This window comes from Salminus brasiliensis, chromosome 9 (genome assembly GCF_030463535.1).
Source record: "Salminus brasiliensis chromosome 9, fSalBra1.hap2, whole genome shotgun sequence".
Lineage (NCBI taxonomy): Eukaryota > Metazoa > Chordata > Actinopteri > Characiformes > Bryconidae > Salminus > Salminus brasiliensis.
The window spans coordinates 14,185,087-14,209,812 of record NC_132886.1 but is presented as its reverse complement, the minus strand read 5'-3'; the positions used below and the strand labels follow the sequence as shown (position 1 = coordinate 14,209,812).

The window sequence follows — 24,726 nt, the reverse complement described above, 5'->3', positions numbered from 1 at the left end:
TACACCCTCTTTTAGTCGCTACACTCAATCCATTCAAGCAGCCCTGATTACGCTGTCCTTACAACGGACATGTGAGCAGTGAGTGTTGTGGAAGCACTGGCCATATCCACCATCTGCTCAGACAAGAATATTGGGACACATTGGGATGTCATTTCTCACAATAAGGCTGAATATTACGTCAGGTCAAGTGCTTTTATTGTCGTTCTTCACTGTAACTTGTTGACATTGAAACGAGACGTCGTTCTTCAAGCCCATGCAGCAACACAAGACAGCGGGACATTTCACAGGAACGCATAGAATGGAGATACAAGACTGGTCGGCCCACAGGAGCCCTTTCCAAAATGCATCAGGCTCATTGTTTAGACTGTGGAACAGTCCACCATCACTCCAGAGCCTGCTAAATCTTTACTCCAAGAGGGACCTCAAGTTGGCCTTTGGCCTCGGCCCTTCCTTTTGACTGCCATTTCTCAACAACGTTACGTGCTGAGGAAGCGGCTACCTTAAAACGCTTTTCCTATAGCCTTCTCCTGCTTTGAGGTGGGCGGTTGTTGAACTTTTCGTAGTGCTAGGTAGCTGATTAGAGGAGCCTCTGGCTGCTGGCCGGCAGTGCTAAGCTTTGAGAAATCCCTTTTTAGAAAGCTTTGACATTTGCGTCAGCTGGGCTTTCCTGACGAAGACTGTGAACAAGCCACAGCCCCAAGAAACTAATTAAGGCCTGAGATCTTGAGAAAAGTTATCCGAGAGCTGAAATCTCTTGGGGAGCCCATCTTTGTTGCGTGGTGCTCCTTTCCTCTTTCCACTCTAATGTTGTGCAGAACAAAAATCCTACACTGTCTCTTGCTAAAAATGTTTGCTAACAGACCGTTTGACCAGGGTTGCCTAAAGTTTTGCACGGGACTGTAAGTACGCACTGTTTGTAATGAAAGATGCAATAGTTGAGTTGATCATGATATGGATAAGATATTGTCCTATTGTCCACCCCTACTGTGACCCACCTGAAGCAGGGCATGAGGATGTTTGTTGAATTAGCTAATGATAACTGTTGCTTGTGGGAGTTGTTCAGGACTGAGCCCCTGTCCTGGGCCTTGTAGGAGGGAGAGAATTGGTGGAGCAGCCCCCTCTGGTGAGCAGCATTGTACGCACTCAGAAGCAGTGCATCATGGGAAGTGTTGTGGTTTTCGGAAACATGGCAAAGTAAAGCGTTTTGTGAGGCAGCACACCAATGCATTTGTTGGTGATGTCTTTTTTTGTGTGTTTGTGTGTGTGTGTGTGTATGTAGGGTCTTTGTTGCAGTGTTTTATTTCAGTGTCTGGGTGGTGTAACGCATGTAGTCTTTACCGTCTCAGTGAAGAGGACAGCCAGTGGTGGTCCCACTCCCCAGTGTGTGAAGAACTCATACTTACCTGGCAGGGGAGATACCATGATCAAGAAGGTGGTTCACCCAGGGTGAGGCTCAACCATTGCACTCCGGTTGTGCTGACCCCTGCGAATTCCCCAAATGTGGGAATCTCGACTGCATAATTTCTGGTAGTGGGGGACTGCATTCGCGCTCTCTGATTTTCTCGTCTAACGATAGATTGCTCTTACAAAACAGTCCTTGGGACGTCAAATTGCTTTTGTGTGCTGTGACTCCTGCGGGGGGGTAGCTGGTGTCATAACCCAGCTGCTTCAAGCGGCTCTCTTCATGTGTCTTTACTTCGTACGTGCTTGACAAGTCGGAACTGACTTCAGGATCCACACGTGGCACCTTCCAAAATGGGAAAAGATCTGAAGCTTTAGAAAGAAGCAAAAAAGACATCAATTCCTACAAAACGTTTCTACACCCTCTTTTAGTCGCTACACTCAATCCATTCAAGCAGCCCTGATTACGCTGTCCTTACAACGGACATGTGAGCAGTGAGTGTTGTGGAAGCACTGGCCATATCCACCATCTGCTCAGACAAGAATATTGGGACACATTGGGATGTCATTTCTCACAATAAGGCTGAATATTACGTCAGGTCAAGTGCTTTTATTGTCGTTCTTCACTGTAACTTGTTGACATTGAAACGAGACGTCGTTCTTCAAGCCCATGCAGCAACACAAGACAGCGGGACATTTCACAGGAACGCATAGAATGGAGATACAAGACTGGTCGGCCCACAGGAGCCCTTTCCAAAATGCATCAGGCTCATTGTTTAGACTGTGGAACAGTCCACCATCACTCCAGAGCCTGCTAAATCTTTACTCCAAGAGGGACCTCAAGTTGGCCTTTGGCCTCGGCCCTTCCTTTTGACTGCCATTTCTCAACAACGTTACGTGCTGAGGAAGCGGCTACCTTAAAACGCTTTTCCTATAGCCTTCTCCTGCTTTGAGGTGGGCGGTTGTTGAACTTTTCGTAGTGCTAGGTAGCTGATTAGAGGAGCCTCTGGCTGCTGGCCGGCAGTGCTAAGCTTTGAGAAATCCCTTTTTAGAAAGCTTTGACATTTGCGTCAGCTGGGCTTTCCTGACGAAGACTGTGAACAAGCCACAGCCCCAAGAAACTAATTAAGGCCTGAGATCTTGAGAAAAGTTATCCGAGAGCTGAAATCTCTTGGGGAGCCCATCTTTGTTGCGTGGTGCTCCTTTCCTCTTTCCACTCTAATGTTGTGCAGAACAAAAATCCTACACTGTCTCTTGCTAAAAATGTTTGCTAACAGACCGTTTGACCAGGGTTGCCTAAAGTTTTGCACGGGACTGTAAGTACGCACTGTTTGTAATGAAAGATGCAATAGTTGAGTTGATCATGATATGGATAAGATATTGTCCTATTGTCCACCCCTACTGTGACCCACCTGAAGCAGGGCATGAGGATGTTTGTTGAATTAGCTAATGATAACTGTTGCTTGTGGGAGTTGTTCAGGACTGAGCCCCTGTCCTGGGCCTTGTAGGAGGGAGAGAATTGGTGGAGCAGCCCCCTCTGGTGAGCAGCATTGTACGCACTCAGAAGCAGTGCATCATGGGAAGTGTTGTGGTTTTCGGAAACATGGCAAAGTAAAGCGTTTTGTGAGGCAGCACACCAATGCATTTGTTGGTGATGTCTTTGTTTGTGTGTGTGTGTGTGTGTATGTAGGGTCTTTGTTGCAGTGTTTTATTTCAGTGTCTGGGTGGTGTAACGCATGTAGTCTTTACCGTCTCAGTGAAGAGGACAGCCAGTGGTGGTCCCACTCCCCAGTGTGTGAAGAACTCATACTTACCTGGCAGGGGAGATACCATGATCAAGAAGGTGGTTCACCCAGGGTGAGGCTCAACCATTGCACTCCGGTTGTGCTGACCCCTGCGAATTCCCCAAATGTGGGAATCTCGACTGCATAATTTCTGGTAGTGGGGGACTGCGTTCGCGCTCTCCCCTGATTTTCTCGTCTAACGATAGATTGCTCTTACAAAACAGTCTTTGGGACGTCAAATTGCTTTTGCGTGCTGTGACTCCTGCGGGGGGGGGTAGCTGGTGTCATAACCCAGCTGCTTCAAGCGGCTCTCTTCACGTGTCTTTACTTCGTACGTGCTTGACAAGTCGGAACTGACTTCAGGATCCACACGTGGCACCTTCCAAAATGGGAAAAGATCTGAAGCTTTAGAAAGAAGCAAAAAAGACATCAATTCCTACAAAACGTTTCTACACCCTCTTTTAGTCGCTACACTCAATCCATTCAAGCAGCCCTGATTACGCTGTCCTTACAACGGACATGTGAGCAGTGAGTGTTGTGGAAGCACTGGCCATATCCACCATCTGCTCAGACAAGAATATTGGGACACATTGGGATGTCATTTCTCACAATAAGGCTGAATATTACGTCAGGTCAAGTGCTTTTATTGTCGTTCTTCACTGTAACTTGTTGACATTGAAACGAGACGTCGTTCTTCAAGCCCATGCAGCAACACAAGACAGCGGGACATTTCACAGGAACGCATAGAATGGAGATACAAGACTGGTCGGCCCACAGGAGCCCTTTCCAAAATGCATCAGGCTCATTGTTTAGACTGTGGAACAGTCCACCATCACTCCAGAGCCTGCTAAATCTTTACTCCAAGAGGGACCTCAAGTTGGCCTTTGGCCTCGGCCCTTCCTTTTGACTGCCATTTCTCAACAACGTTACGTGCTGAGGAAGCGGCTACCTTAAAACGCTTTTCCTATAGCCTTCTCCTGCTTTGAGGTGGGCGGTTGTTGAACTTTTCGTAGTGCTAGGTAGCTGATTAGAGGAGCCTCTGGCTGCTGGCCGGCAGTGCTAAGCTTTGAGAAATCCCTTTTTAGAAAGCTTTGACATTTGCGTCAGCTGGGCTTTCCTGACGAAGACTGTGAACAAGCCACAGCCCCAAGAAACTAATTAAGGCCTGAGATCTTGAGAAAAGTTATCCGAGAGCTGAAATCTCTTGGGGAGCCCATCTTTGTTGCGTGGTGCTCCTTTCCTCTTTCCACTCTAATGTTGTGCAGAACAAAAATCCTACACTGTCTCTTGCTAAAAATGTTTGCTAACAGACCGTTTGACCAGGGTTGCCTAAAGTTTTGCACGGGACTGTAAGTACGCACTGTTTGTAATGAAAGATGCAATAGTTGAGTTGATCATGATATGGATAAGATATTGTCCTATTGTCCACCCCTACTGTGACCCACCTGAAGCAGGGCATGAGGATGTTTGTTGAATTAGCTAATGATAACTGTTGCTTGTGGGAGTTGTTCAGGACTGAGCCCCTGTCCTGGGCCTTGTAGGAGGGAGAGAATTGGTGGAGCAGCCCCCTCTGGTGAGCAGCATTGTACGCACTCAGAAGCAGTGCATCATGGGAAGTGTTGTGGTTTTCGGAAACATGGCAAAGTAAAGCGTTTTGTGAGGCAGCACACCAATGCATTTGTTGGTGATGTCTTTGTTTGTGTGTGTGTGTGTGTATGTAGGGTCTTTGTTGCAGTGTTTTATTTCAGTGTCTGGGTGGTGTAACGCATGTAGTCTTTACCGTCTCAGTGAAGAGGACAGCCAGTGGTGGTCCCACTCCCCAGTGTGTGAAGAACTCATACTTACCTGGCAGGGGAGATACCATGATCAAGAAGGTGGTTCACCCAGGGTGAGGCTCAACCATTGCACTCCGGTTGTGCTGACCCCTGCGAATTCCCCAAATGTGGGAATCTCGACTGCATAATTTCTGGTAGTGGGGGACTGCGTTCGCGCTCTCCCCTGATTTTCTCGTCTAACGATAGATTGCTCTTACAAAACAGTCTTTGGGACGTCAAATTGCTTTTGCGTGCTGTGACTCCTGCGGAGGGGGGTAGCTGGTGTCATAACCCAGCTGCTTCAAGCGGCTCTCTTCACGTGTCTTTACTTCGTACGTGCTTGACAAGTCGGAACTGACTTCAGGATCCACACGTGGCACCTTCCAAAATGGGAAAAGATCTGAAGCTTTAGAAAGAAGCAAAAAAGACATCAATTCCTACAAAACGTTTCTACACCCTCTTTTAGTCGCTACACTCAATCCATTCAAGCAGCCCTGATTACGCTGTCCTTACAACGGACATGTGAGCAGTGAGTGTTGTGGAAGCACTGGCCATATCCACCATCTGCTCAGACAAGAATATTGGGACACATTGGGATGTCATTTCTCACAATAAGGCTGAATATTACGTCAGGTCAAGTGCTTTTATTGTCGTTCTTCACTGTAACTTGTTGACATTGAAACGAGACGTCGTTCTTCAAGCCCATGCAGCAACACAAGACAGCGGGACATTTCACAGGAATGCATAGAATGGAGATACAAGACTGGTCGGCCCACAGGAGCCCTTTCCAAAATGCATCAGGCTCATTGTTTAGACTGTGGAACAGTCCACCATCACTCCAGAGCCTGCTAAATCTTTACTCCAAGAGGGACCTCAAGTTGGCCTTTGGCCTCGGCCCTTCATTTTGACTGCCATTTCTCAACAACGTTACGTGCTGAGGAAGCGGCTACCTTAAAACGCTTTTCCTATAGCCTTCTCCTGCTTTGAGGTGGGCGGTTGTTGAACTTTTCGTAGTGCTAGGTAACTGATTAGAGGAGCCTCTGGCTGCTGGCCGGCAGTGCTAAGCTTTGAGAAATCCCTTTTTAGAAAGCTTTGACATTTGCGTCAGCTGGGCTTTCCTGACGAAGACTGTGAACAAGCCACAGCCCCAAGAAACTAATTAAGGCCTGAGATCTTGAGAAAAGTTATCCGAGAGCTGAAATCTCTTGGGGAGCCCATCTTTGTTGCGTGGTGCTCCTTTCCTCTTTCCACTCTAATGTTGTGCAGAACAAAAATCCTACACTGTCTCTTGCTAAAAATGTTTGCTAACAGACCGTTTGACCAGGGTTGCCTAAAGTTTTGCACGGGACTGTAAGTACGCACTGTTTGTAATGAAAGATGCAATAGTTGAGTTGATCATGATATGGATAAGATATTGTCCTATTGTCCACCCCTACTGTGACCCACCTGAAGCAGGGCATGAGGATGTTTGTTGAATTAGCTAATGATAACTGTTGCTTGTGGGAGTTGTTCAGGACTGAGCCCCTGTCCTGGGCCTTGTAGGAGGGAGAGAATTGGTGGAGCAGCCCCCTCTGGTGAGCAGCATTGTACGCACTCAGAAGCAGTGCATCATGGGAAGTGTTGTGGTTTTCGGAAACATGGCAAAGTAAAGCGTTTTGTGAGGCAGCACACCAATGCATTTGTTGGTGATGTCTTTGTTTGTGTGTGTGTGTGTGTGTGTGTATGTAGGGTCTTTGTTGCAGTGTTTTATTTCAGTGTCTGGGTGGTGTAACGCATGTAGTCTTTACCGTCTCAGTGAAGAGGACAGCCAGTGGTGGTCCCACTCCCCAGTGTGTGAAGAACTCATACTTACCTGGCAGGGGAGATACCATGATCAAGAAGGTGGTTCACCCAGGGTGAGGCTCAACCATTGCACTCCGGTTGTGCTGACCCCTGCGAATTCCCCAAATGTGGGAATCTCGACTGCATAATTTCTGGTAGTGGGGGACTGCGTTCGCGCTCTCCCCTGATTTTCTCGTCTAACGATAGATTGCTCTTACAAAACAGTCCTTGGGACGTCAAATTGCTTTTGCGTGCTGTGACTCCTGCGGGGGGGTAGCTGGTGTCATAACCCAGCTGCTTCAAGCGGCTCTCTTCACGTGTCTTTACTTCGTACGTGCTTGACAAGTCGGAACTGACTTCAGGATCCACACGTGGCACCTTCCAAAATGGGAAAAGATCTGAAGCTTTAGAAAGAAGCAAAAAAGACATCAATTCCTACAAAACGTTTCTACACCCTCTTTTAGTCGCTACACTCAATCCATTCAAGCAGCCCTGATTACGCTGTCCTTACAACGGACATGTGAGCAGTGAGTGTTGTGGAAGCACTGGCCATATCCACCATCTGCTCAGACAAGAATATTGGGACACATTGGGATGTCATTTCTCACAATAAGGCTGAATATTACGTCAGGTCAAGTGCTTTTATTGTCGTTCTTCACTGTAACTTGTTGACATTGAAACGAGACGTCGTTCTTCAAGCCCATGCAGCAACACAAGACAGCGGGACATTTCACAGGAACGCATAGAATGGAGATACAAGACTGGTCGGCCCACAGGAGCCCTTTCCAAAATGCATCAGGCTCATTGTTTAGACTGTGGAACAGTCCACCATCACTCCAGAGCCTGCTAAATCTTTACTCCAAGAGGGACCTCAAGTTGGCCTTTGGCCTCGGCCCTTCCTTTTGACTGCCATTTCTCAACAACGTTACGTGCTGAGGAAGCGGCTACCTTAAAACGCTTTTCCTATAGCCTTCTCCTGCTTTGAGGTGGGCGGTTGTTGAACTTTTCGTAGTGCTAGGTAGCTGATTAGAGGAGCCTCTGGCTGCTGGCCGGCAGTGCTAAGCTTTGAGAAATCCCTTTTTAGAAAGCTTTGACATTTGCGTCAGCTGGGCTTTCCTGACGAAGACTGTGAACAAGCCACAGCCCCAAGAAACTAATTAAGGCCTGAGATCTTGAGAAAAGTTATCCGAGAGCTGAAATCTCTTGGGGAGCCCATCTTTGTTGCGTGGTGCTCCTTTCCTCTTTCCACTCTAATGTTGTGCAGAACAAAAATCCTACACTGTCTCTTGCTAAAAATGTTTGCTAACAGACCGTTTGACCAGGGTTGCCTAAAGTTTTGCACGGGACTGTAAGTACGCACTGTTTGTAATGAAAGATGCAATAGTTGAGTTGATCATGATATGGATAAGATATTGTCCTATTGTCCACCCCTACTGTGACCCACCTGAAGCAGGGCATGAGGATGTTTGTTGAATTAGCTAATGATAACTGTTGCTTGTGGGAGTTGTTCAGGACTGAGCCCCTGTCCTGGGCCTTGTAGGAGGGAGAGAATTGGTGGAGCAGCCCCCTCTGGTGAGCAGCATTGTACGCACTCAGAAGCAGTGCATCATGGGAAGTGTTGTGGTTTTCGGAAACATGGCAAAGTAAAGCGTTTTGTGAGGCAGCACACCAATGCATTTGTTGGTGATGTCTTTGTTTGTGTGTGTGTGTGTGTGTATGTAGGGTCTTTGTTGCAGTGTTTTATTTCAGTGTCTGGGTGGTGTAACGCATGTAGTCTTTACCGTCTCAGTGAAGAGGACAGCCAGTGGTGGTCCCACTCCCCAGTGTGTGAAGAACTCATACTTACCTGGCAGGGGAGATACCATGATCAAGAAGGTGGTTCACCCAGGGTGAGGCTCAACCATTGCACTCCGGTTGTGCTGACCCCTGCGAATTCCCCAAATGTGGGAATCTCGACTGCATAATTTCTGGTAGTGGGGGACTGCGTTCGCGCTCTCCCCTGATTTTCTCGTCTAACGATAGATTGCTCTTACAAAACAGTCTTTGGGACGTCAAATTGCTTTTGCGTGCTGTGACTCCTGCGGAGGGGGGTAGCTGGTGTCATAACCCAGCTGCTTCAAGCGGCTCTCTTCACGTGTCTTTACTTCGTACGTGCTTGACAAGTCGGAACTGACTTCAGGATCCACACGTGGCACCTTCCAAAATGGGAAAAGATCTGAAGCTTTAGAAAGAAGCAAAAAAGACATCAATTCCTACAAAACGTTTCTACACCCTCTTTTAGTCGCTACACTCAATCCATTCAAGCAGCCCTGATTACGCTGTCCTTACAACGGACATGTGAGCAGTGAGTGTTGTGGAAGCACTGGCCATATCCACCATCTGCTCAGACAAGAATATTGGGACACATTGGGATGTCATTTCTCACAATAAGGCTGAATATTACGTCAGGTCAAGTGCTTTTATTGTCGTTCTTCACTGTAACTTGTTGACATTGAAACGAGACGTCGTTCTTCAAGCCCATGCAGCAACACAAGACAGCGGGACATTTCACAGGAACGCATAGAATGGAGATACAAGACTGGTCGGCCCACAGGAGCCCTTTCCAAAATGCATCAGGCTCATTGTTTAGACTGTGGAACAGTCCACCATCACTCCAGAGCCTGCTAAATCTTTACTCCAAGAGGGACCTCAAGTTGGCCTTTGGCCTCGGCCCTTCCTTTTGACTGCCATTTCTCAACAACGTTACGTGCTGAGGAAGCGGCTACCTTAAAACGCTTTTCCTATAGCCTTCTCCTGCTTTGAGGTGGGCGGTTGTTGAACTTTTCGTAGTGCTAGGTAGCTGATTAGAGGAGCCTCTGGCTGCTGGCCGGCAGTGCTAAGCTTTGAGAAATCCCTTTTTAGAAAGCTTTGACATTTGCGTCAGCTGGGCTTTCCTGACGAAGACTGTGAACAAGCCACAGCCCCAAGAAACTAATTAAGGCCTGAGATCTTGAGAAAAGTTATCCGAGAGCTGAAATCTCTTGGGGAGCCCATCTTTGTTGCGTGGTGCTCCTTTCCTCTTTCCACTCTAATGTTGTGCAGAACAAAAATCCTACACTGTCTCTTGCTAAAAATGTTTGCTAACAGACCGTTTGACCAGGGTTGCCTAAAGTTTTGCACGGGACTGTAAGTACGCACTGTTTGTAATGAAAGATGCAATAGTTGAGTTGATCATGATATGGATAAGATATTGTCCTATTGTCCACCCCTACTGTGACCCACCTGAAGCAGGGCATGAGGATGTTTGTTGAATTAGCTAATGATAACTGTTGCTTGTGGGAGTTGTTCAGGACTGAGCCCCTGTCCTGGGCCTTGTAGGAGGGAGAGAATTGGTGGAGCAGCCCCCTCTGGTGAGCAGCATTGTACGCACTCAGAAGCAGTGCATCATGGGAAGTGTTGTGGTTTTCGGAAACATGGCAAAGTAAAGCGTTTTGTGAGGCAGCACACCAATGCATTTGTTGGTGATGTCTTTGTTTGTGTGTGTGTGTGTGTGTATGTAGGGTCTTTGTTGCAGTGTTTTATTTCAGTGTCTGGGTGGTGTAACGCATGTAGTCTTTACCGTCTCAGTGAAGAGGACAGCCAGTGGTGGTCCCACTCCCCAGTGTGTGAAAAACTCATACTTACCTGGCAGGGGAGATACCATGATCAAGAAGGTGGTTCACCCAGGGTGAGGCTCAACCATTGCACTCCGGTTGTGCTGACCCCTGCGAATTCCCCAAATGTGGGAATCTCGACTGCATAATTTCTGGTAGTGGGGGACTGCGTTCGCGCTCTCCCCTGATTTTCTCGTCTAACGATAGATTGCTCTTACAAAACAGTCTTTGGGACGTCAAATTGCTTTTGCGTGCTGTGACTCCTGCGGAGGGGGGTAGCTGGTGTCATAACCCAGCTGCTTCAAGCGGCTCTCTTCACGTGTCTTTACTTCGTACGTGCTTGACAAGTCGGAACTGACTTCAGGATCCACACGTGGCACCTTCCAAAATGGGAAAAGATCTGAAGCTTTAGAAAGAAGCAAAAAAGACATCAATTCCTACAAAACGTTTCTACACCCTCTTTTAGTCGCTACACTCAATCCATTCAAGCAGCCCTGATTACGCTGTCCTTACAACGGACATGTGAGCAGTGAGTGTTGTGGAAGCACTGGCCATATCCACCATCTGCTCAGACAAGAATATTGGGACACATTGGGATGTCATTTCTCACAATAAGGCTGAATATTACGTCAGGTCAAGTGCTTTTATTGTCGTTCTTCACTGTAACTTGTTGACATTGAAACGAGACGTCGTTCTTCAAGCCCATGCAGCAACACAAGACAGCGGGACATTTCACAGGAACGCATAGAATGGAGATACAAGACTGGTCGGCCCACAGGAGCCCTTTCCAAAATGCATCAGGCTCATTGTTTAGACTGTGGAACAGTCCACCATCACTCCAGAGCCTGCTAAATCTTTACTCCAAGAGGGACCTCAAGTTGGCCTTTGGCCTTGGCCCTTCCTTTTGACTGCCATTTCTCAACAACGTTACGTGCTGAGGAAGCGGCTACCTTAAAACGCTTTTCCTATAGCCTTCTCCTGCTTTGAGGTGGGCGGTTGTTGAACTTTTCGTAGTGCTAGGTAGCTGATTAGAGGAGCCTCTGGCTGCTGGCCGGCAGTGCTAAGCTTTGAGAAATCCCTTTTTAGAAAGCTTTGACATTTGCGTCAGCTGGGCTTTCCTGACGAAGACTGTGAACAAGCCACAGCCCCAAGAAACTAATTAAGGCCTGAGATCTTGAGAAAAGTTATCCGAGAGCTGAAATCTCTTGGGGAGCCCATCTTTGTTGCGTGGTGCTCCTTTCCTCTTTCCACTCTAATGTTGTGCAGAACAAAAATCCTACACTGTCTCTTGCTAAAAATGTTTGCTAACAGACCGTTTGACCAGGGTTGCCTAAAGTTTTGCACGGGACTGTAAGTACGCACTGTTTGTAATGAAAGATGCAATAGTTGAGTTGATCATGATATGGATAAGATATTGTCCTATTGTCCACCCCTACTGTGACCCACCTGAAGCAGGGCATGAGGATGTTTGTTGAATTAGCTAATGATAACTGTTGCTTGTGGGAGTTGTTCAGGACTGAGCCCCTGTCCTGGGCCTTGTAGGAGGGAGAGAATTGGTGGAGCAGCCCCCTCTGGTGAGCAGCATTGTACGCACTCAGAAGCAGTGCATCATGGGAAGTGTTGTGGTTTTCGGAAACATGGCAAAGTAAAGCGTTTTGTGAGGCAGCACACCAATGCATTTGTTGGTGATGTCTTTGTTTGTGTGTGTGTGTGTGTGTGTGTGTGTATGTAGGGTCTTTGTTGCAGTGTTTTATTTCAGTGTCTGGGTGGTGTAACGCATGTAGTCTTTACCGTCTCAGTGAAGAGGACAGCCAGTGGTGGTCCCACTCCCCAGTGTGTGAAAAACTCATACTTACCTGGCAGGGGAGATACCATGATCAAGAAGGTGGTTCACCCAGGGTGAGGCTCAACCATTGCACTCCAGTTGTGCTGACTCCTGCGAATTCCCCAAATGTGGGAATCTCGACTGCATAATTTCTGGTAGTGGGGGACTGCGTTCGCGCTCTCCCCTGATTTTCTCGTCTAATGATAGATTGCTCTTACAAAACAGTCCTTGGGACGTCAAATTGCTTTTGCGTGCTGTGACTCCTGCTGGGGGGTAGCTGGTGTCATAACCCAGCTGCTTCAAGCGGCTCTCTTCACGTGTCTTTACTTCGTACGTGCTTGACAAGTCGGAACTGACTTCAGGATCCACACGTGGCACCTTCCAAAATGGGAAAAGATCTGAAGCTTTAGAAAGAAGGAAAAAAGACATCAATTCCTACAAAACGTTTCTACACCCTCTTTTAGTCGCTACACTCAATCCATTCAAGCAGCCCTGATTACGCTGTCCTTACAACGGACATGTGAGCAGTGAGTGTTGTGGAAGCACTGGCCATATCCACCATCTGCTCAGACAAGAATATTGGGACACATTGGGATGTCATTTCTCACAATAAGGCTGAATATTACGTCAGGTCAAGTGCTTTTATTGTCGTTCTTCACTGTAACTTGTTGACATTGAAACGAGACGTCGTTCTTCAAGCCCATGCAGCAACACAAGACAGCGGGACATTTCACAGGAACGCATAGAATGGAGATACAAGACTGGTCGGCCCACAGGAGCCCTTTCCAAAATGCATCAGGCTCATTGTTTAGACTGTGGAACAGTCCACCATCACTCCAGAGCCTGCTAAATCTTTACTCCAAGAGGGACCTCAAGTTGGCCTTTGGCCTCGGCCCTTCCTTTTGACTGCCATTTCTCAACAACGTTACGTGCTGAGGAAGCGGCTACCTTAAAACGCTTTTCCTATAGCCTTCTCCTGCTTTGAGGTGGGCGGTTGTTGAACTTTTCGTAGTGCTAGGTAGCTGATTAGAGGAGCCTCTGGCTGCTGGCCGGCAGTGCTAAGCTTTGAGAAATCCCTTTTTAGAAAGCTTTGACATTTGCGTCAGCTGGGCTTTCCTGACGAAGACTGTGAACAAGCCACAGCCCCAAGAAACTAATTAAGGCCTGAGATCTTGAGAAAAGTTATCCGAGAGCTGAAATCTCTTGGGGAGCCCATCTTTGTTGCGTGGTGCTCCTTTCCTCTTTCCACTCTAATGTTGTGCAGAACAAAAATCCTACACTGTCTCTTGCTAAAAATGTTTGCTAACAGACCGTTTGACCAGGGTTGCCTAAAGTTTTGCACGGGACTGTAAGTACGCACTGTTTGTAATGAAAGATGCAATAGTTGAGTTGATCATGATATGGATAAGATATTGTCCTATTGTCCACCCCTACTGTGACCCACCTGAAGCAGGGCATGAGGATGTTTGTTGAATTAGCTAATGATAACTGTTGCTTGTGGGAGTTGTTCAGGACTGAGCCCCTGTCCTGGGCCTTGTAGGAGGGAGAGAATTGGTGGAGCAGCCCCCTCTGGTGAGCAGCATTGTACGCACTCAGAAGCAGTGCATCATGGGAAGTGTTGTGGTTTTCGGAAACATGGCAAAGTAAAGCGTTTTGTGAGGCAGCACACCAATGCATTTGTTGGTGATGTCTTTGTTTGTGTGTGTGTGTGTGTGTGTGTGTGTATGTAGGGTCTTTGTTGCAGTGTTTTATTTCAGTGTCTGGGTGGTGTAACGCATGTAGTCTTTACCGTCTCAGTGAAGAGGACAGCCAGTGGTGGTCCCACTCCCCAGTGTGTGAAGAACTCATACTTACCTGGCAGGGGAGATACCATGATCAAGAAGGTGGTTCACCCAGGGTGAGGCTCAACCATTGCACTCCGGTTGTGCTGACCCCTGCGAATTCCCCAAATGTGGGAATCTCGACTGCATAATTTCTGGTAGTGGGGGACTGCGTTCGCGCTCTCCCCTGATTTTCTCGTCTAACGATAGATTGCTCTTACAAAACAGTCCTTGGGACGTCAAATTGCTTTTGCGTGCTGTGACTCCTGCGGGGGGGTAGCTGGTGTCATAACCCAGCTGCTTCAAGCGGCTCTCTTCACGTGTCTTTACTTCGTACGTGCTTGACAAGTCGGAACTGACTTCAGGATCCACACGTGGCACCTTCCAAAATGGGAAAAGATCTGAAGCTTTAGAAAGAAGCAAAAAAGACATCAATTCCTACAAAACGTTTCTACACCCTCTTTTAGTCGCTACACTCAATCCATTCAAGCAGCCCTGATTACGCTGTCCTTACAACGGACATGTGAGCAGTGAGTGTTGTGGAAGCACTGGCCATATCCACCATCTGCTCAGACAAGAATATTGGGACACATTGGGATGTCATTTCTCACAATAAGGCTGAATATTACGTCAGGTCAAGTGCTTTTATTGTCGTTCTTCACTGTAACTTGTTGACATTGAAACGAGACGTCGTTCTTCAAGCCCATGCAGCAACACAAGACAGCGGGACATTTCACAGGAACGCATAGAATGGAGATACAAGACTGGTCGGCCCACAGGAGCCCTTTCCAAAATGCATCAGGCTCATTGTTTAGACTGTGGAACAGTCCACCATCACTCCAGAGCCTGCTAAATCTTTACTCCAAGAGGGACCTCAAGTTGGCCTTTGGCCTCGGCCCTTCCTTTTGACTGCCATTTCTCAACAACGTTACGTGCTGAGGAAGCGGCTACCTTAAAACGCTTTTCCTATAGCCTTCTCCTGCTTTGAGGTGGGCGGTTGTTGAACTTTTCGTAGTGCTAGGTAGCTGATTAGAGGAGCCTCTGGCTGCTGGCCGGCAGTGCTAAGCTTTGAGAAATCCCTTTTTAGAAAGCTTTGACATTTGCGTCAGCTGGGCTTTCCTGACGAAGACTGTGAACAAGCCACAGCCCCAAGAAACTAATTAAGGCCTGAGATCTTGAGAAAAGTTATCCGAGAGCTGAAATCTCTTGGGGAGCCCATCTTTGTTGCGTGGTGCTCCTTTCCTCTTTCCACTCTAATGTTGTGCAGAACAAAAATCCTACACTGTCTCTTGCTAAAAATGTTTGCTAACAGACCGTTTGACCAGGGTTGCCTAAAGTTTTGCACGGGACTGTAAGTACGCACTGTTTGTAATGAAAGATGCAATAGTTGAGTTGATCATGATATGGATAAGATATTGTCCTATTGTCCACCCCTACTGTGACCCACCTGAAGCAGGGCATGAGGATGTTTGTTGAATTAGCTAATGATAACTGTTGCTTGTGGGAGTTGTTCAGGACTGAGCCCCTGTCCTGGGCCTTGTAGGAGGGAGAGAATTGGTGGAGCAGCCCCCTCTGGTGAGCAGCATTGTACGCACTCAGAAGCAGTGCATCATGGGAAGTGTTGTGGTTTTCGGAAACATGGCAAAGTAAAGCGTTTTGTGAGGCAGCACACCAATGCATTTGTTGGTGATGTCTTTGTTTGTGTGTGTGTGTGTGTGTGTGTGTGTATGTAGGGTCTTTGTTGCAGTGTTTTATTTCAGTGTCTGGGTGGTGTAACGCATGTAGTCTTTACCGTCTCAGTGAAGAGGACAGCCAGTGGTGGTCCCACTCCCCAGTGTGTGAAGAACTCATACTTACCTGGCAGGGGAGATACCATGATCAAGAAGGTGGTTCACCCAGGGTGAGGCTCAACCATTGCACTCCGGTTGTGCTGACCCCTGCGAATTCCCCAAATGTGGGAATCTCGACTGCATAATTTCTGGTAGTGGGGGACTGCGTTCGCGCTCTCCCCTGATTTTCTCGTCTAACGATAGATTGCTCTTACAAAACAGTCCTTGGGACGTCAAATTGCTTTTGCGTGCTGTGACTCCTGCGGGGGGGTAGCTGGTGTCATAACCCAGCTGCTTCAAGCGGCTCTCTTCACGTGTCTTTACTTCGTACGTGCTTGACAAGTCGGAACTGACTTCAGGATCCACACGTGGCACCTTCCAAAATGGGAAAAGATCTGAAGCTTTAGAAAGAAGCAAAAAAGACATCAATTCCTACAAAACGTTTCTACACCCTCTTTTAGTCGCTACACTCAATCCATTCAAGCAGCCCTGATTACGCTGTCCTTACAACGGACATGTGAGCAGTGAGTGTTGTGGAAGCACTGGCCATATCCACCATCTGCTCAGACAAGAATATTGGGACACATTGGGATGTCATTTCTCACAATAAGGCTGAATATTACGTCAGGTCAAGTGCTTTTATTGTCGTTCTTCACTGTAACTTGTTGACATTGAAACGAGACGTCGTTCTTCAAGCCCATGCAGCAACACAAGACAGCGGGACATTTCACAGGAACGCATAGAATGGAGATACAAGACTGGTCGGCCCACAGGAGCCCTTTCCAAAATGCATCAGGCTCATTGTTTAGACTGTGGAACAGTCCACCATCACTCCAGAGCCTGCTAAATCTTTACTCCAAGAGGGACCTCAAGTTGGCCTTTGGCCTCGGCCCTTCCTTTTGACTGCCATTTCTCAACAACGTTACGTGCTGAGGAAGCGGCTACCTTAAAACGCTTTTCCTATAGCCTTCTCCTGCTTTGAGGTGGGCGGTTGTTGAACTTTTCGTAGTGCTAGGTAGCTGATTAGAGGAGCCTCTGGCTGCTGGCCGGCAGTGCTAAGCTTTGAGAAATCCCTTTTTAGAAAGCTTTGACATTTGCGTCAGCTGGGCTTTCCTGACGAAGACTGTGAACAAGCCACAGCCCCAAGAAACTAATTAAGGCCTGAGATCTTGAGAAAAGTTATCCGAGAGCTGAAATCTCTTGGGGAGCCCATCTTTGTTGCGTGGTGCTCCTTTCCTCTTTCCACTCTAATGTTGTGCAGAACAAAAATCCTACACTGTCTCTTGCTAAAAATGTTTGCTAACAGACCGTTTGACCAGGGTTGCCTAAAGTTTTGCACGGGACTGTAAGTACGCACTGTTTGTAATGAAAGATGCAATAGTTGAGTTGATCATGATATGGATAAGATATTGTCCTATTGTCCACCCCTACTGTGACCCACCTGAAGCAGGGCATGAGGATGTTTGTTGAATTAGCTAATGATAACTGTTGCTTGTGGGAGTTGTTCAGGACTGAGCCCCTGTCCTGGGCCTTGTAGGAGGGAGAGAATTGGTGGAGCAGCCCCCTCTGGTGAGCAGCATTGTACGCACTCAGAAGCAGTGCATCATGGGAAGTGTTGTGGTTTTCGGAAACATGGCAAAGTAAAGCGTTTTGTGAGGCAGCACACCAATGCATTTGTTGGTGATGTCTTTGTTTGTGTGTTTGTGTGTGTGTGTGTGTATGTAGGGTCTTTGTTGCAGTGTTTTATTTCAGTGTCTGGGTGGTGTAACGCATGTAGTCTTTACCGTCTCAGTGAAGAGGACAGCCAGTGGTGGTCCCACTCCCCAGTGTGTGAAGAACTCATACTTACCTGGCAGGGGAGATACCATGATCAAGAAGGTGGTTCACCCAGGGTGAGGCTCAACCATTGCACTCCGGTTGTGCTGACCCCTGCGAATTCCCCAAATGTGGGAATCTCGACTGCATAATTTCTGGTAGTGGGGGACTGCGTTCGCGCTCTCCCCTGATTTTCTCGTCTAACGATAGATTGCTCTTACAAAACAGTCCTTGGGATGTCAAATTGCTTTTGCGTGCTGTGACTCCTGCGGGGGGGTAGCTGGTGTCATAACCCAGCTGCTTCAAGCGGCTCTCTTCACGTGTCTTTACTTCGTACGTGCTTGACAAGTCGGAACTGACTTCAGGATCCACACGTGGCACCTTCCAAAATGGGAAAAGATCTGAAGCTTTAGAAAGAAGCAAAAAAGACATCAATTCCTACAAAACGTTTCTACACCCTCTTTTAGTCGCTACACTCAATCCATTCAAGCAGCCCTGATTACGCTGTCCTTACAACGGACATGTGAGCAGTGAGTGTTGTGGAAGCACTGGCCATATCCACCATCTGCTCAGACAAGAATATTGGGACACATTGGGATGTCATTTCTCACAATAAGGCTGAATATTACGTCAGGTCAAGTGCTTTTATTGTCGTTCTTCACTGTAACTTGTTGACATTGAAACGAGACGTCGTTCTTCAAGCCCATGCAGCAACACAAGACAGCGGGACATTTCACAGGAACGCATAGAATGGAGATACAAGACTGGTCGGCCCACAGGAGCCCTTTCCAAAATGCATCAGGCTCATTGTTTAGACTGTGGAACAGTCCACCATCACTCCAGAGCCTGCTAAATCTTTACTCCAAGAGGGACCTCAAGTTGGCCTTTGGCCTCGGCCCTTCCTTTTGACTGCCATTTCTCAACAACGTTACGTGCTGAGGAAGCGGCTACCTTAAAACGCTTTTCCTATAGCCTTCTCCTGCTTTGAGGTGGGCGGTTGTTGAACTTTTCGTAGTGCTAGGTAGCTGATTAGAGGAGCCTCTGGCTGCTGGCCGGCAGTGCTAAGCTTTGAGAAATCCCTTTTTAGAAAGCTTTGACATTTGCGTCAGCTGGGCTTTCCTGACGAAGACTGTGAACAAGCCACAGCCCCAAGAAACTAATTAAGGCCTGAGATCTTGAGAAAAGTTATCCGAGAGCTGAAATCTCTTGGGGAGCCCATCTTTGTTGCGTGGTGCTCCTTTCCTCTTTCCACTCTAATGTTGTGCAGAACAAAAATCCTACACTGTCTCTTGCTAAAAATGTTTGCTAACAGACCGTTTGACCAGGGTTGCCTAAAGTTTTGCACGGGACTGTAAGTACGCACTGTTTGTAATGAAAGATGCAATAGTTGAGTTGATCATGATATGGATAAGATATTGTCCTATTGTCCACCCCTACTGTGACCCACCTGAAGCAGGGCATGAGGATGTTTGTTGAATTAGCTAATGATAACTGTTGCTTGTGGGAGTTGTTCAGGACTGAGCCCCTGTCCTGGGCCTTGTAGGAGGGAGAGAATTGGTGGAGCAGCCCCCTCTGGTGAGCAGCATTGTACGCACTCAGAAGCAGTGCATCATGGGAAGTGTTGTGGTTTTCGGAAACATGGCAAAGTAAAGCGTTTTGTGAGGCAGCACACCAATGCATTTGTTGGTGATGTCTTTGTTTGTGTGTGTGTGTGTGTGTGTGTGTGTATGTAGGGTCTTTGTTGCAGTGTTTTATTTCAGTGTCTGGGTGGTGTAACGCATGTAGTCTTTACCGTCTCAGTGAAGAGGACAGCCAGTGGTGGTCCCACTCCCCAGTGTGTGAAGAACTCATACTTACCTGGCAGGGGAGATACCATGATCAAGAAGGTGGTTCACCCAGGGTGAGGCTCAACCATTGCACTCCGGTTGTGCTGACCCCTGCGAATTCCCCAAATGTGGGAATCTCGACTGCATAATTTCTGGTAGTGGGGGACTGCGTTCGCGCTCTCCCCTGATTTTCTCGTCTAACGATAGATTGCTCTTACAAAACAGTCCTTGGGACGTCAAATTGCTTTTGCGTGCTGTGACTCCTGCGGGGGGGTAGCTGGTGTCATAACCCAGCTGCTTCAAGCGGCTCTCTTCACGTGTCTTTACTTCGTACGTGCTTGACAAGTCGGAACTGACTTCAGGATCCACACGTGGCACCTTCCAAAATGGGAAAAGATCTGAAGCTTTAGAAAGAAGCAAAAAAGACATCAATTCCTACAAAACGTTTCTACACCCTCTTTTAGTCGCTACACTCAATCCATTCAAGCAGCCCTGATTACGCTGTCCTTACAACGGACATGTGAGCAGTGAGTGTTGTGGAAGCACTGGCCATATCCACCATCTGCTCAGACAAGAATATTGGGACACATTGGGATGTCATTTCTCACAATAAGGCTGAATATTACGTCAGGTCAAGTGCTTTTATTGTCGTTCTTCACTGTAACTTGTTGACATTGAAACGAGACGTCGTTCTTCAAGCCCATGCAGCAACACAAGACAGCGGGACATTTCACAGGAACGCATAGAATGGAGATACAAGACTGGTCGGCCCACAGGAGCCCTTTCCAAAATGCATCAGGCTCATTGTTTAGACTGTGGAACAGTCCACCATCACTCCAGAGCCTGCTAAATCTTTACTCCAAGAGGGACCTCAAGTTGGCCTTTGGCCTCGGCCCTTCCTTTTGACTGCCATTTCTCAACAACGTTACGTGCTGAGGAAGCGGCTACCTTAAAACGCTTTTCCTATAGCCTTCTCCTGCTTTGAGGTGGGCGGTTGTTGAACTTTTCGTAGTGCTAGGTAGCTGATTAGAGGAGCCTCTGGCTGCTGGCCGGCAGTGCTAAGCTTTGAGAAATCCCTTTTTAGAAAGCTTTGACATTTGCGTCAGCTGGGCTTTCCTGACGAAGACTGTGAACAAGCCACAGCCCCAAGAAACTAATTAAGGCCTGAGATCTTGAGAAAAGTTATCCGAGAGCTGAAATCTCTTGGGGAGCCCATCTTTGTTGCGTGGTGCTCCTTTCCTCTTTCCACTCTAATGTTGTGCAGAACAAAAATCCTACACTGTCTCTTGCTAAAAATGTTTGCTAACAGACCGTTTGACCAGGGTTGCCTAAAGTTTTGCACGGGACTGTAAGTACGCACTGTTTGTAATGAAAGATGCAATAGTTGAGTTGATCATGATATGGATAAGATATTGTCCTATTGTCCACCCCTACTGTGACCCACCTGAAGCAGGGCATGAGGATGTTTGTTGAATTAGCTAATGATAACTGTTGCTTGTGGGAGTTGTTCAGGACTGAGCCCCTGTCCTGGGCCTTGTAGGAGGGAGAGAATTGGTGGAGCAGCCCCCTCTGGTGAGCAGCATTGTACGCACTCAGAAGCAGTGCATCATGGGAAGTGTTGTGGTTTTCGGAAACATGGCAAAGTAAAGCGTTTTGTGAGGCAGCACACCAATGCATTTGTTGGTGATGTCTTTGTTTGTGTGTGTGTGTGTGTGTATGTAGGGTCTTTGTTGCAGTGTTTTATTTCAGTGTCTGGGTGGTGTAACGCATGTAGTCTTTACCGTCTCAGTGAAGAGGACAGCCAGTGGTGGTCCCACTCCCCAGTGTGTGAAGAACTCATACTTACCTGGCAGGGGAGATACCATGATCAAGAAGGTGGTTCACCCAGGGTGAGGCTCAACCATTGCACTCCGGTTGTGCTGACCCCTGCGAATTCCCCAAATGTGGGAATCTCGACTGCATAATTTCTGGTAGTGGGGGACTGCGTTCGCGCTCTCCCCTGATTTTCTCGTCTAACGATAGATTGCTCTTACAAAACAGTCTTTGGGACGTCAAATTGCTTTTGCGTGCTGTGACTCCTGCGGAGGGGGGTAGCTGGTGTCATAACCCAGCTGCTTCAAGCGGCTCTCTTCACGTGTCTTTACTTCGTACGTGCTTGACAAGTCGGAACTGACTTCAGGATCCACACGTGGCACCTTCCAAAATGGGAAAAGATCTGAAGCTTTAGAAAGAAGCAAAAAAGACATCAATTCCTACAAAACGTTTCTACACCCTCTTTTAGTCGCTACACTCAATCCATTCAAGCAGCCCTGATTACGCTGTCCTTACAACGGACATGTGAGCAGTGAGTGTTGTGGAAGCACTGGCCATATCCACCATCTGCTCAGACAAGAATATTGGGACACATTGGGATGTCATTTCTCACAATAAGGCTGAATATTACGTCAGGTCAAGTGCTTTTATTGTCGTTCTTCACTGTAACTTGTTGACATTGAAACGAGACGTCGTTCTTCAAGCCCATGCAGCAACACAAGACAGCGGGACATTTCACAGGAACGCATAGAATGGAGATACAAGACTGGTCGGCCCACAGGAGCCCTTTCCAAAATGCATCAGGCTCATTGTTTAGACTGTGGAACAGTCCACCATCACTCCAGAGCCTGCTAAATCTTTACTCCAAGAGGGACCTCAAGTTGGCCTTTGGCCTCGGCCCTTCCTTTTGACTGCCATTTCTCAACAACGTTACGTGCTGAGGAAGCGGCTACCTTAAAACGCTTTTCCTATAGCCTTCTCCTGCTTTGAGGTGGGCGGTTGTTGAACTTTTCGTAGTGCTAGGTAGCTGATTAGAGGAGCCTCTGGCTGCTGGCCGGCAGTGCTAAGCTTTGAGAAATCCCTTTTTAGAAAGCTTTGACATTTGCGTCAGCTGGGCTTTCCTGACGAAGACTGTGAACAAGCCACAGCCCCAAGAAACTAATTAAGGCCTGAGATCTTGAGAAAAGTTATCCGAGAGCTGAAATCTCTTGGGGAGCCCATCTTTGTTGCGTGGTGCTCCTTTCCTCTTTCCACTCTAATGTTGTGCAGAACAAAAATCCTACACTGTCTCTTGCTAAAAATGTTTGCTAACAGACCGTTTGACCAGGGTTGCCTAAAGTTTTGCACGGGACTGTAAGTACGCACTGTTTGTAATGAAAGATGCAATAGTTGAGTTGATCATGATATGGATAAGATATTGTCCTATTGTCCACCCCTACTGTGACCCACCTGAAGCAGGGCATGAGGATGTTTGTTGAATTAGCTAATGATAACTGTTGCTTGTGGGAGTTGTTCAGGACTGAGCCCCTGTCCTGGGCCTTGTAGGAGGGAGAGAATTGGTGGAGCAGCCCCCTCTGGTGAGCAGCATTGTACGCACTCAGAAGCAGTGCATCATGGGAAGTGTTGTGGTTTTCGGAAACATGGCAAAGTAAAGCGTTTTGTGAGGCAGCACACCAATGCATTTGTTGGTGATGTCTTTGTTTGTCTGTTTGTGTGTGTGTGTGTGTGTATGTAGGGTCTTTGTTGCAGTGTTTTATTTCAGTGTCTGGGTGGTGTAACGCATGTAGTCTTTACCGTCTCAGTGAAGAGGACAGCCAGTGGTGGTCCCACTCCCCAGTGTGTGAAGAACTCATACTTACCTGGCAGGGGAGATACCATGATCAAGAAGGTGGTTCACCCAGGGTGAGGCTCAACCATTGCACTCAGGTTGTGCTGACCCCTGCGAATTCCCCAAATGTGGGAATCTCGACTGCATAATTTCTGGTAGTGGGGGACTGCGTTCGCGCTCTCCCCTGATTTTCTCGTCTAATGATAGATTGCTCTTACAAAACAGTCCTTGGGACGTCAAATTGCTTTTGCGTGCTGTGACTCCTGCGGGGGGGTAGCTGGTGTCATAACCCAGCTGCTTCAAGCGGCTCTCTTCACGTGTCTTTACTTCGTACGTGCTTGACAAGTCGGAACTGACTTCAGGATCCACACGTGGCACCTTCCAAAATGGGAAAAGATCTGAAGCTTTAGAAAGAAGCAAAAAAGACATCAATTCCTACAAAACGTTTCTACACCCTCTTTTAGTCGCTACACTCAATCCATTCAAGCAGCCCTGATTACGCTGTCCTTACAACGGACATGTGAGCAGTGAGTGTTGTGGAAGCACTGGCCATATCCACCATCTGCTCAGACAAGAATATTGGGACACATTGGGATGTCATTTCTCACAATAAGGCTGAATATTACGTCAGGTCAAGTGCTTTTATTGTCGTTCTTCACTGTAACTTGTTGACATTGAAACGAGACGTCGTTCTTCAAGCCCATGCAGCAACACAAGACAGCGGGACATTTCACAGGAACGCATAGAATGGAGATACAAGACTGGTCGGCCCACAGGAGCCCTTTCCAAAATGCATCAGGCTCATTGTTTAGACTGTGGAACAGTCCACCATCACTCCAGAGCCTGCTAAATCTTTACTCCAAGAGGGACCTCAAGTTGGCCTTTGGCCTCGGCCCTTCCTTTTGACTGCCATTTCTCAACAACGTTACGTGCTGAGGAAGCGGCTACCTTAAAACGCTTTTCCTATAGCCTTCTCCTGCTTTGAGGTGGGCGGTTGTTGAACTTTTCGTAGTGCTAGGTAGCTGATTAGAGGAGCCTCTGGCTGCTGGCCGGCAGTGCTAAGCTTTGAGAAATCCCTTTTTAGAAAGCTTTGACATTTGCGTCAGCTGGGCTTTCCTGACGAAGACTGTGAACAAGCCACAGCCCCAAGAAACTAATTAAGGCCTGAGATCTTGAGAAAAGTTATCCGAGAGCTGAAATCTCTTGGGGAGCCCATCTTTGTTGCGTGGTGCTCCTTTCCTCTTTCCACTCTAATGTTGTGCAGAACAAAAATCCTACACTGTCTCTTGCTAAAAATGTTTGCTAACAGACCGTTTGACCAGGGTTGCCTAAAGTTTTGCACGGGACTGTAAGTACGCACTGTTTGTAATGAAAGATGCAATAGTTGAGTTGATCATGATATGGATAAGATATTGTCCTATTGTCCACCCCTACTGTGACCCACCTGAAGCAGGGCATGAGGATGTTTGTTGAATTAGCTAATGATAACTGTTGCTTGTGGGAGTTGTTCAGGACTGAG

At 47.5% G+C, this 24,726-nt stretch overlaps 13 non-coding genes across 13 annotated transcripts; all 13 read left to right on the top strand.

Moving 5' to 3' along the window:
- Positions 1-1,395: 1,395 nt before the first annotated feature.
- On the top strand, positions 1,396-1,557 carry LOC140563143 (U1 spliceosomal RNA). The gene has a single exon (XR_011980374.1). It is a non-coding gene; the product is annotated as a U1 spliceosomal RNA (small nuclear RNA).
- Positions 1,558-3,207: 1,650 nt separating this feature from the next.
- LOC140562966 (U1 spliceosomal RNA) lies at positions 3,208-3,371 on the top strand. Its single transcript, XR_011980206.1, has one exon. It is a non-coding gene; the product is annotated as a U1 spliceosomal RNA (small nuclear RNA).
- Positions 3,372-5,022: 1,651 nt separating this feature from the next.
- LOC140562965 (U1 spliceosomal RNA) lies at positions 5,023-5,186 on the top strand. Its single transcript, XR_011980205.1, has one exon. It is a non-coding gene; the product is annotated as a U1 spliceosomal RNA (small nuclear RNA).
- Positions 5,187-6,843: 1,657 nt separating this feature from the next.
- LOC140562964 (U1 spliceosomal RNA) lies at positions 6,844-7,007 on the top strand. The gene has a single exon (XR_011980204.1). It is a non-coding gene; the product is annotated as a U1 spliceosomal RNA (small nuclear RNA).
- Positions 7,008-8,658: 1,651 nt separating this feature from the next.
- LOC140562962 (U1 spliceosomal RNA) lies at positions 8,659-8,822 on the top strand. The gene has a single exon (XR_011980202.1). It is a non-coding gene; the product is annotated as a U1 spliceosomal RNA (small nuclear RNA).
- A 1,653-nt stretch (positions 8,823-10,475) lies between these two features.
- Positions 10,476-10,639, top strand: LOC140562960 (U1 spliceosomal RNA). The gene has a single exon (XR_011980201.1). It is a non-coding gene; the product is annotated as a U1 spliceosomal RNA (small nuclear RNA).
- A 1,661-nt stretch (positions 10,640-12,300) lies between these two features.
- Positions 12,301-12,464, top strand: LOC140563132 (U1 spliceosomal RNA). The gene has a single exon (XR_011980364.1). It is a non-coding gene; the product is annotated as a U1 spliceosomal RNA (small nuclear RNA).
- Positions 12,465-14,123: 1,659 nt separating this feature from the next.
- On the top strand, positions 14,124-14,287 carry LOC140562959 (U1 spliceosomal RNA). Its single transcript, XR_011980200.1, has one exon. It is a non-coding gene; the product is annotated as a U1 spliceosomal RNA (small nuclear RNA).
- A 1,659-nt stretch (positions 14,288-15,946) lies between these two features.
- LOC140562958 (U1 spliceosomal RNA) lies at positions 15,947-16,110 on the top strand. The gene has a single exon (XR_011980199.1). It is a non-coding gene; the product is annotated as a U1 spliceosomal RNA (small nuclear RNA).
- Positions 16,111-17,767: 1,657 nt separating this feature from the next.
- On the top strand, positions 17,768-17,931 carry LOC140562957 (U1 spliceosomal RNA). The gene has a single exon (XR_011980198.1). It is a non-coding gene; the product is annotated as a U1 spliceosomal RNA (small nuclear RNA).
- Positions 17,932-19,590: 1,659 nt separating this feature from the next.
- LOC140562956 (U1 spliceosomal RNA) lies at positions 19,591-19,754 on the top strand. Its single transcript, XR_011980197.1, has one exon. It is a non-coding gene; the product is annotated as a U1 spliceosomal RNA (small nuclear RNA).
- Positions 19,755-21,405: 1,651 nt separating this feature from the next.
- On the top strand, positions 21,406-21,569 carry LOC140562955 (U1 spliceosomal RNA). Its single transcript, XR_011980196.1, has one exon. It is a non-coding gene; the product is annotated as a U1 spliceosomal RNA (small nuclear RNA).
- Positions 21,570-23,230: 1,661 nt separating this feature from the next.
- On the top strand, positions 23,231-23,394 carry LOC140563053 (U1 spliceosomal RNA). Its single transcript, XR_011980290.1, has one exon. It is a non-coding gene; the product is annotated as a U1 spliceosomal RNA (small nuclear RNA).
- The last annotated feature ends 1,332 nt before the right edge of the window (positions 23,395-24,726 follow it).